Genomic DNA, 9,101 nt, shown 5'->3' with positions numbered 1-9,101 from the left:
ATTTCAAACTGCCAAGTCTTCTAACAACTTCTGCATACCTCCCTTTCCAAAATTCAAAGCAAGAGGCAATTCCCTTTTTTTTTGCATGGATCTTGCCATCTTTCCAAAAGATGAGCTGTCATGCCAAGGCCTCTTGATAGGCAACACAATCCTTTCTCTCATGCTGCAATATATCACACCACATACATCTTTTTCCTGGCTTAGGGGCTGTTGCCCATCCCCTTTCCTCTTGTCCTTTTTTATCCAATTTTGCAACCTTCAATTGAAGATCCCGCATGCCTTTGACCAATTCATCGAAGGCATCTTCCCTAACAGAGGGAACACTAGCAGGTACAACCATAGGGTTAGCCACAGAAGTAGGTGGCTTACTGGATACATCAGTCTTGCCCATAACAGTGGGCAAGCTAGAGATATGCAATCTTTCTCTTATTCTATGCTTCGTCAGAAGTGCACTAACAGCTTCCTTGACATGTCTCCACTCTATTTGCAAACATGTCTCTGTAATCTGATCCTCCAGCAAATCATCAAGTTTCTCTTGAAGCTCAGGATCAGTTGCCTGTAGAAACAATTCAATTTTTTGACTTGCAAGCGCTTGTTGTTCTACAAGATCCAACTGCTCAAATCGACTTTCAAATTCTCTTAACAATTCTGTAGCCACAAAACCCTTATTGGGTTGTAAAACCCACTCCTAAAAAGTCTTGCGCGTAATCAAACTAGTATCTTCAATATAAAATTCTTCCCTTAGTGTCTTCTTGAAGGCTACCCAATCAGCATCCTGCATGTATAATTTAGTAATCCGTGCTTTCAGTTCATGTACAGCAATACGTACAAAATACCAGCTCCATGTAGGTTGAACCACCCCAAAGAATTCCATCTTTTGAGCATATGTATGTACATATGCAGATACATTCTTTCCATTGAATAACTTCACCTCACACTCAACTGCTTGCAAAGCATTCATCACAACACTTTCTGTTTGAGCAGAAGCTTGCATCACCTGTTGTTGTTGTTGTTGTACATGCATAAGCATATTCATATTTTGCACCAACTGTTGCAAAACATCACTAGAAAAAGCACAATGAATTGAATCAATACGTATTGAAAGAACCTGGAATCCTTGCACTACAAAGAAGAAATATCTGGGCATTAGATCTCCTAGAGCTTCTTCATAGAACAAAATGTGCATCAAAATTACAGCTCCTTCTCTGCTACTCAGAACCCAAATCTGATGGCTTTGATGGCTTCTAAAGGGGGGTAAAATTCCAAGATACCTAGCCACGGATCTCCCAAATCACTTCTTCTTCCTCTTCCAGTTTAAACTGCAATTTTCAACATGTTTTTAGTGATCGCAACACACACGATTTCGTCAATTTGTCTTTTTTATGAAAATCCCATAACTCGTTGAAAAAGTAACTTGCTTTTTGCATGCCATCCTAATCTAGAAGCCTTTCTAACTTTTTCAGATTTTTACAATAAATAATATCAAAAGAAGGCTAAAATTATCCAAAAATCTAGTATTTTTGGATAATCCATGCAACTCACACTAGTACTAATGACTCAGATCACATTGACTCTCTAGATCAATAAAGAAGTCTGATGGTGATGCATTCCATGCTTTTTCACACTGTGTCTGCATAGCATCACGACAACGCGGACACGGTGTGAAAAACTCTGGAGTGCATAAACATCTAACTTTCTTATTGATCAAGAGAGTCAATGTGATCTGAGACATTAGTACTAGTGTGAGTGGCATGAATGGTTAAAAAATGCTAGATTTTTGGATAATTTTAGTATATTTTTTATATTATTTATTGTAAAAATATAAAAAATACAAAAAGCAAGTTGCTTTTCAGTCAATTATGGGATTTTTCAAAAAAAAGAAAGATTGACAAAATCATGTGTGTTGCGATCACTGTTGACAGGCTAAAAACTGCATTTGGAACTGGAAGAAGAAGAAGGAGTAAACTAGGAGATTCTAGAGCAAGTGTCCTAAGGTTTTACCCCCTTCAAAGCCAAGGGAGCTATCAATGTGGGTTTCGAGTAGTAGAGAAGGAGTTGTTATTTTGAAGCACGTTTTCGGTCTACGAAGGAGCTCTAGGAGATCTAATGCCTAGAGATTGCTTCTGAGTAGTGCCAGACAAAGGATTTCAGGTTCTGTTAATATATATTGATTCAATTCATTGTGCTTTGTCTTTGTCATGTTTACCTCTTGTCTATTCTTTTTCTTCTCTTCCATCTCCTATCTCTACTTCCTTCTATCTCTGATCCCCGATGGATATGACCTTTCAACAAACCCCTCCGACAGCGCCTACTCGTAAAAGATGTGATTAATAAGCCATGTATGGCTTGCTCTTTGCTAGTTTATATAGCAATGAGTTCTTCAGCAATAGAGGTGTGCTTGGTGAAGATGAATTGATACTCTTCCCAAGAGCAAGGGAGAACTCTTTGTCACTCAATGCTCTTGAGAGCACATCGCCAAGACCCACCGACTGCTTATTGCTTCAAGCATTTCAAGCCGAGAGCTATGGCTACCTCTTACATAGCCGTGCACACTCTCTCATACATAAGTGTAGTGAGCTTACCATTGAATCTGATTGAGTTTCCTCCTCCTACGAATAAGTTGGTAGCTCCACGATCTAAGATGCACTTTCAAGCAAGCTCCATCTCCAAGATCCAAGCTCCATAGCCATGCATGCGAGAAAAGATAAGAGAAGAAGGTGAATACAAAGAGAGGAGAAGAAGAGCTTCTCCACGGTTCCACACACACACACACACTTCCTCTCTCTTACACACAAGAAGGAAGCAAGAAGCAAGAAACAAGAAGGGAGCAAGTTTGGCCACACACCAAGAATGAGCTTTTTCATTCACTTTTGACTTTTATATATACCCTATCTCCTCCTTGGGTGGCTATATCCTTTTTGGTTCGTCAACCTTTGTCCATTCCTTCTCCTTTTCTATTAGTATAGTCTTACCCCGTGCCTCTTATTCATTATAACTTGCATGAAAGAGATCCCGGTGCTCTTTTACAAAATAAATTACAATGCACCTGGTGCCCTTTTTGCAAAAATATTAAGGTGCACTTATTCTTGTGCAACTTCCTTTTATATTTAGAATTTTTTCCTGTGCTTTGTGTCTTTGGATTTTTCTTAGTGCACCTTTGTCCTCCATCATCCTCTTACCTAGGGACTATCTTCTAGTTCCAAATTTTTAGAATTTTTCCGTTTTGGTCTTCCGAGGGTTAACATTACCCCTCTCTCAACTAGGTGCCACTCCCATGGCACTTGAAGGTACGAGTTGAAGATGTTGAGGGTTGGTGTTGTGGAATGGTTTATGGAGCCTTTGGGGAAGTTGGCCATGTTGGAGCTATTCTATGAAGCAGGCTCTAAGGTTGCTGATGTCAAATATAGATTGGTGGTTGAAGAAGGCCTCTACAATTATTGGCTTGCTGTGCCATTGTAAAATATGTCTAACAAGAACAATGAGTATACTTTCTAGGGGGTGTGTCTACCTTACTGTGCAATGCATTGTGCAAATGATGGTGGAACTGGGAGATGGATCCAAACCATAGGCAAAGCCTAAGGTGTTGTCCCATACTTGAGGACCCAATTCGTGTAAAGGAAGGTGCTGTGTGTGACTTAGGGAGATAGGTCTATCGAAATGTCTTGCCCTTGATGTGTCTTAAGTTGTGAAGTGGGGAAGGGACTAGGGTGGTCCCTAGGTGCAGCGGTTGTTACACTCATAGAGTAAAAATGGAGAGATTTCATTTTTCTTTACTTGCCTTTTTTACCTCTTTTCACTTATTTTTTCATTTTTTTAAACTACAAGGAAACATGTTAAGTGACATCCCATTCATGGATAGGGGCCAAGTTGCAGGGAGGTGTGAGGGATTTGCTCAGGAAAGCTCTAATTTGCACATAGCCCTTCAAGGTGATTCTTACACTAAGGGGTGTGGTGGAGAAAAACAAGCGGTTGCACCTAGTAAACCTATTATCTCTCATATCTTCTAATAAGCTCATACAAAATGCTAGTAAAAGGGTGGCTCTCATCGTGAGGCGGATCATTGCATAGCTATCTATCATTGCATTAATGTCAAAAAAGAGGGGTAATAACTATTCTTTCTCTGTAATAGGTTTTTTTATAGTAAGATTATCGAAAGGCAGAGACAATTATGAGTGGTGATGAAGGAAGGATCTGGGCAAGAAGAGAAGTCATTGAGGAAGCGTGCTATGGATGGGTGCAGGTCCCTCTCTATGAAGGTTAAGCACTCCTCCGGAGATGCAGCATCATTTACATTGTAAATCTTAGGGAAATCATATCTACCATGCACCTCTTGGTTGAAATCAACTACAATTCTCCATGGATAGAGCATGTAGGTAGGATCATTCCTCTCGTATGTTAATGTGTTATAGAATGCCCTCCAAGTATCTAAATTAGAGTCCCAAATATTTCTTTTCCACTTTGGTTGTGCTTCATATCCCTCCACTTTCCTGGGCACCTCCATCACCTTGTTCTCCCAATAGTCATATGCTCCTGTTGCCACCTTATGGGGTGTCTAATTCTCTCCTCCAACCATCGATTTCCCAGCCTTGTGAATAGCTTTATCACTTCCACCACCACTCTTGGAGATAATACTCTGTCTAATGTTCGAGGGAAAGTAAAGGCAAATTCAAAGGGTTGGCTGCGATTCTCCCACTGCTCCCATACTGTAAGTTCTTGGTTCTAGTTCATAGGATTGCACTCCTTTCCTTGAGGAATGGCCATGTTAGAAACTTGTTGTGGCTTGGCTTGGAGTTTTCTTTGTGCTAGCTCCACCTATTCTCTCTACTTGTGTCTCATTTCCACCATTCTCTCGGGGGGTATGGTTTCCTCACCTTTCTCTTCTGTTTGTGCTTTTGTTTGCGGTGGGGGGCTTGGTTCATGCAGTTGCTCTTCCTTGATGTGGTTGGCTCTCTTGACTCCTCAAGAGGAGGTTGCCCTTGCTCCCCAAACCCTTGTAATTCAAGTTCCTATATGGATAATCTAGCCGTGATCAAATGAGCTCTTTATTCCTTTACTCCTAAGCTAGTGCTAGGTTTGGGTGCCTTGGCATGGAGTCTATGTTTAAGTGCTCTCCTTACCAGCTCTAATTTAATTTTGAGTTCATCAATTGTCTCTTCCTCTCTTGTTTGAGTGACATTTAGTATCATGTTCAAGAAGGCTTTTTGTTGCTCAAGCATCCTTGTCTACACAGCTTCAACTTTGCTTTCTGCCATAATGCATTTGCTTTTTGAATGTGCCAATAAGCTAAGCCTTTAATCATGTCCTCATTATTAGCTACCCATTCTTCTACGTTTCCTTTCATTTGCTCCAATCCTTGGTTCTAGTATTGGGCTAGGGTAGTGATTACTTGCTCTTGCCCTTGCCATAATGTATTCATCTATTTCTTCTCTCAATCGTCCTAGTGCTCTACTTGTTTCTTTAGGATGGCTTGATCATGGAGAGCTGTGTTATGCAATTCCACCATCTTTCTCCTTGCTTCTTCCTCATCGTGCACCTTTTCCGCTTGTAGTTAATTAGATAGCTGTTCTCTTTGTTGCTTTAAGCTACTGACCTCTTCCTCAAGGTGTTGCTTGTCCTAAGATGCAAGAGCACGTTATGCCTCTAGAGCAATGCGGATCTCCCTTTCTTCATCATATAGGTCTTTCAGACTTTCTTCATCTTGCCTTGCCTTTAAGGCCTCTTTTAATACCATCACTTCCCTGGTTTTTATGTTCATTTGCCTCATTTTTTCTAGCCGGTACGTTGCAAAGGCATTCGTTTCTTCATCTAGGTCAGCAAACAAGTGTGGCCTTTCATTCTTTATTCATCTTGTCATGTTTAATGCTGAAGTTCTTTCACCAATTCGTTGTACTCTTTTGTGTTGTGCATTGCTGAGGGCATGGAAGTAATAGATACTTCAAGGCGGGGTACCTTCATCTAACGTGCCCACCTATTGGCTGTCTAAGCACATTTTAGGGTCCATCGAGAAATAAATATAAGCGTTGCTGCTCGGCACTCTTAGGGAATGTTCCAGGGTTTGTCGCCTAGGGTTTCCTAAGTTCGCCTCTCATAATAGAATGTTCACGGCCAACCCACTAGGATCGACCTGAAATATAGGTTCCTAGGGCCTAGGTTTCCTAATGACATTCTAGCATCGGATTTTGGACATCCTACTTTACGCAGAGATACCCAATCCAAAGCAGATCCATACCGCACTTGGTTTAAAGAGAATGGGAAACAAGAGGGATGCACCGCTCAACCTCTCTGCCCGTAGGGCATATTCCCATTCCAGTATCCTAAAACGGCATGAATCAGGTTCTAACTTAACAATACCTAAAGTCAATCGACGATAAATCCTTGTGAGAAGCCTCTTAGTTCTTTGGGACCACCTAGCCATAGGACACAGACTCGTCAAGGATTCCGCCCACCTGCTTCCCTTGGTAGCTTTAGTTTTTTAATTAGATCCTACCACCTTTATGTGCAACATTTAAAATCAGATTCATTAATTAAGCCTTTTAGAAAACATGGTTCATTCGCGTAATTTATAGCAAAGACACAAAAACAAATCAAGTAGTCCTTTTGTCAAACAAGTTCCTTAACTTATCTTCAAGTTAATATTTGTCTCCTGCCCATACAGGAGAATTATGAATCCCTTTTGTCCAATAGAAGTACCCAATCCAAATCACATGGCACCAAAATTTTCATCCTTTATCTAGAATAGGATCTTTCAATGCCCTAGACATTGGGCTCACGGGGATCTCCAACTTCATTCTGGACAAGCAAGGGGTGTCCAGAGCTCCACCTGACCCACAAGCGGTCTAGGAGTGAGATGCCATTTCCGTGATTGGCCTTTTCACCACTCGACCATCGGCTTATGAATCGAGCAATGCCCTCTCGGGATAATCCACGGTGCAATCTTGGAGATGATCCACACGTGCAAAATATCCCTAAATTAATCCAATAAAGAAACAAGTATAATCAAGGCAATCAGCCCTAATATCATCTTCTAGGAAAACATTCCTTTATTCCCATGGCAACTTGTCATTACAAACCTTTGCAATGCATTTGACATCAACACAAGCCTTGGAATATTTATCCAAATCACAATACAACAATCAGTTGATTGAAAGAAAAACATTTAGGGTATTGTTCAATCAACCACAAAACTAATTGTATTTTTCTCAAATAATACAAGAATATACGTGATAATAATTCCACCGCATATTCGCTCTCTCCCTTGGGATTAAAGAGCAATTCTATATGCAAAATTTACTTAATACTTGTATGCACAATTCTTAATGTCATTCTTTTTACGATTATGCTAATCATAACCCCTAACTGATTGTTCTATCAATGAATAAGCCATATGCAACTAAGTGCAAATAACTTCCCTTAATACATGCACTTTGCAAATTCCATCTTTCAAATATGTGAAAAGAGGTTTATGCCTTCCCATGACCTATTCTCATATGTCATAGCATGGGCCTAATGTATCTTATGCGAGAATCAAAGCAAGCATCTAACAATTTAGAAAATACATTACTTACGATCGCTAGAAGTAGGTGGCTTACTGGATACATCAACTCTCTTGCCCATAACAAGGCAAGCTAGAAACATGCAATCTTTCTATTTTTCTTTGCTTCTTCACAAGTGCAGTAACAACTTCCTTGACATGTCTCCACTCTATTTTAAGACCTCTCTCTATAGTCTGATTCTTTAGCAAATCATCAAGCTTCTCTTGAAGCTCAAGATCAGCTACCTGTAGAAACAATTCAATTTTCTGACTTGCAAGAGCTTGCTATTCTACAAGATCCAATTTCTCAAATCGACTTTCAAATTCTCTTAACAATTCTGTAACCACAAGACTTTTATTGGGTTGTAAAACCCACTCCTGAAAAGTCTTGTGCATAATCTAACTGGTATTCTCAATGTAAAATTCTTCCCTGAGCGTCTTCTTGAAAGCTACCCAGTCAGCATCCTGCACGTATAATTTAGTGATTCTCCCTTTCAGTTCATGTACAATAACACGTACAAAATACCAGCTCCATGCAAGTTGAGCCACTCCAAAGAATTACATCTTTTGAGCATAGGTGTGTGCATATGCAAATACATTCCTGCCATTGAATAAATTTACCTCACTCTCAACTGCTTGCAAAACATTCATTGTTGACAATGATGCCTTTGCATGAAGCTTCATTGCTGGTTGTAGGATTTCCATCCGCACGCGACATTCTTTGCTTGGGGGCCATCGTCCGCAAGTAGACTCAAGATATTAAGGTGGAATAGATTCGAGATGGGAGAGTGTAGGAGAATATGGTTAAGTCGAGGATCGAGATAGAGGGAATTGTGCACCCTCTTGGGGTAACTCTTCTCTCTCTCTCTCTCTCTCTCTTTCTCTCTCTCTCTCTCTCTCTCTCTCTCTCTCTCTCTCAAGCTCTCCCTCACAATCTCTTGGAGGGGTATCCTTCTCTCTACCTCTCTCTTGCAGCCTCTCAGGGTCTCCTTATGCTCCCTTGTGCCTCCCCATGCCTCATTTTTATAATGAATTAGAGAGGAGGGGATAAGGCTGAGAACAAGAGTGGAGGGGCTCTTGGAAGACTCACTGATCTGATGCTCAGATCATAAATCTGATGGTTGCATTGGCTCCAAAAGGGGTAAAACTTCAAGACACTTGTTTAGAAAGCTCTCAGTTCACTCCTCCTTTTCTCTATTCAAAGTGCTATCTACTACTTGTAGACTACGATCACGATGCGCGTGATTTTGCTAGTCACTTTTCTTTTTTTTTTCTTTTTATAAAATCTCAAAAACTAACTAAAACATCAATTGTCTTTTCTTTTAAATAACTTTTAGTTCTATCTTTTTAGAATAGTTTTTTTTTTGCCCAAAAATCTAATATTTTTGGACCATCCAAATTATACACATTAATACTAGTGATTAATATGGCTCATAAGTCTCGTTCACGTTTTAACTTTCGTGAAGGGTGGCTACGGTCCTTGTCAATCTGAGAAAAATATCAGATTTACGACTCTTAGTTTTTTTAAAATATATATTTAATTAAATAAAAATTATTAGCTATTAACGTT

The sequence above is a fragment of the Lygodium microphyllum genome, chromosome 26, assembly GCF_053477565.2.
Source record: "Lygodium microphyllum isolate KBCC chromosome 26, Lygodium_microphyllum_v1.1.10, whole genome shotgun sequence".
NCBI classification, from domain to species: domain Eukaryota; kingdom Viridiplantae; phylum Streptophyta; class Polypodiopsida; order Schizaeales; family Lygodiaceae; genus Lygodium; species Lygodium microphyllum.
This window is presented reverse-complemented; position numbering follows the sequence as displayed.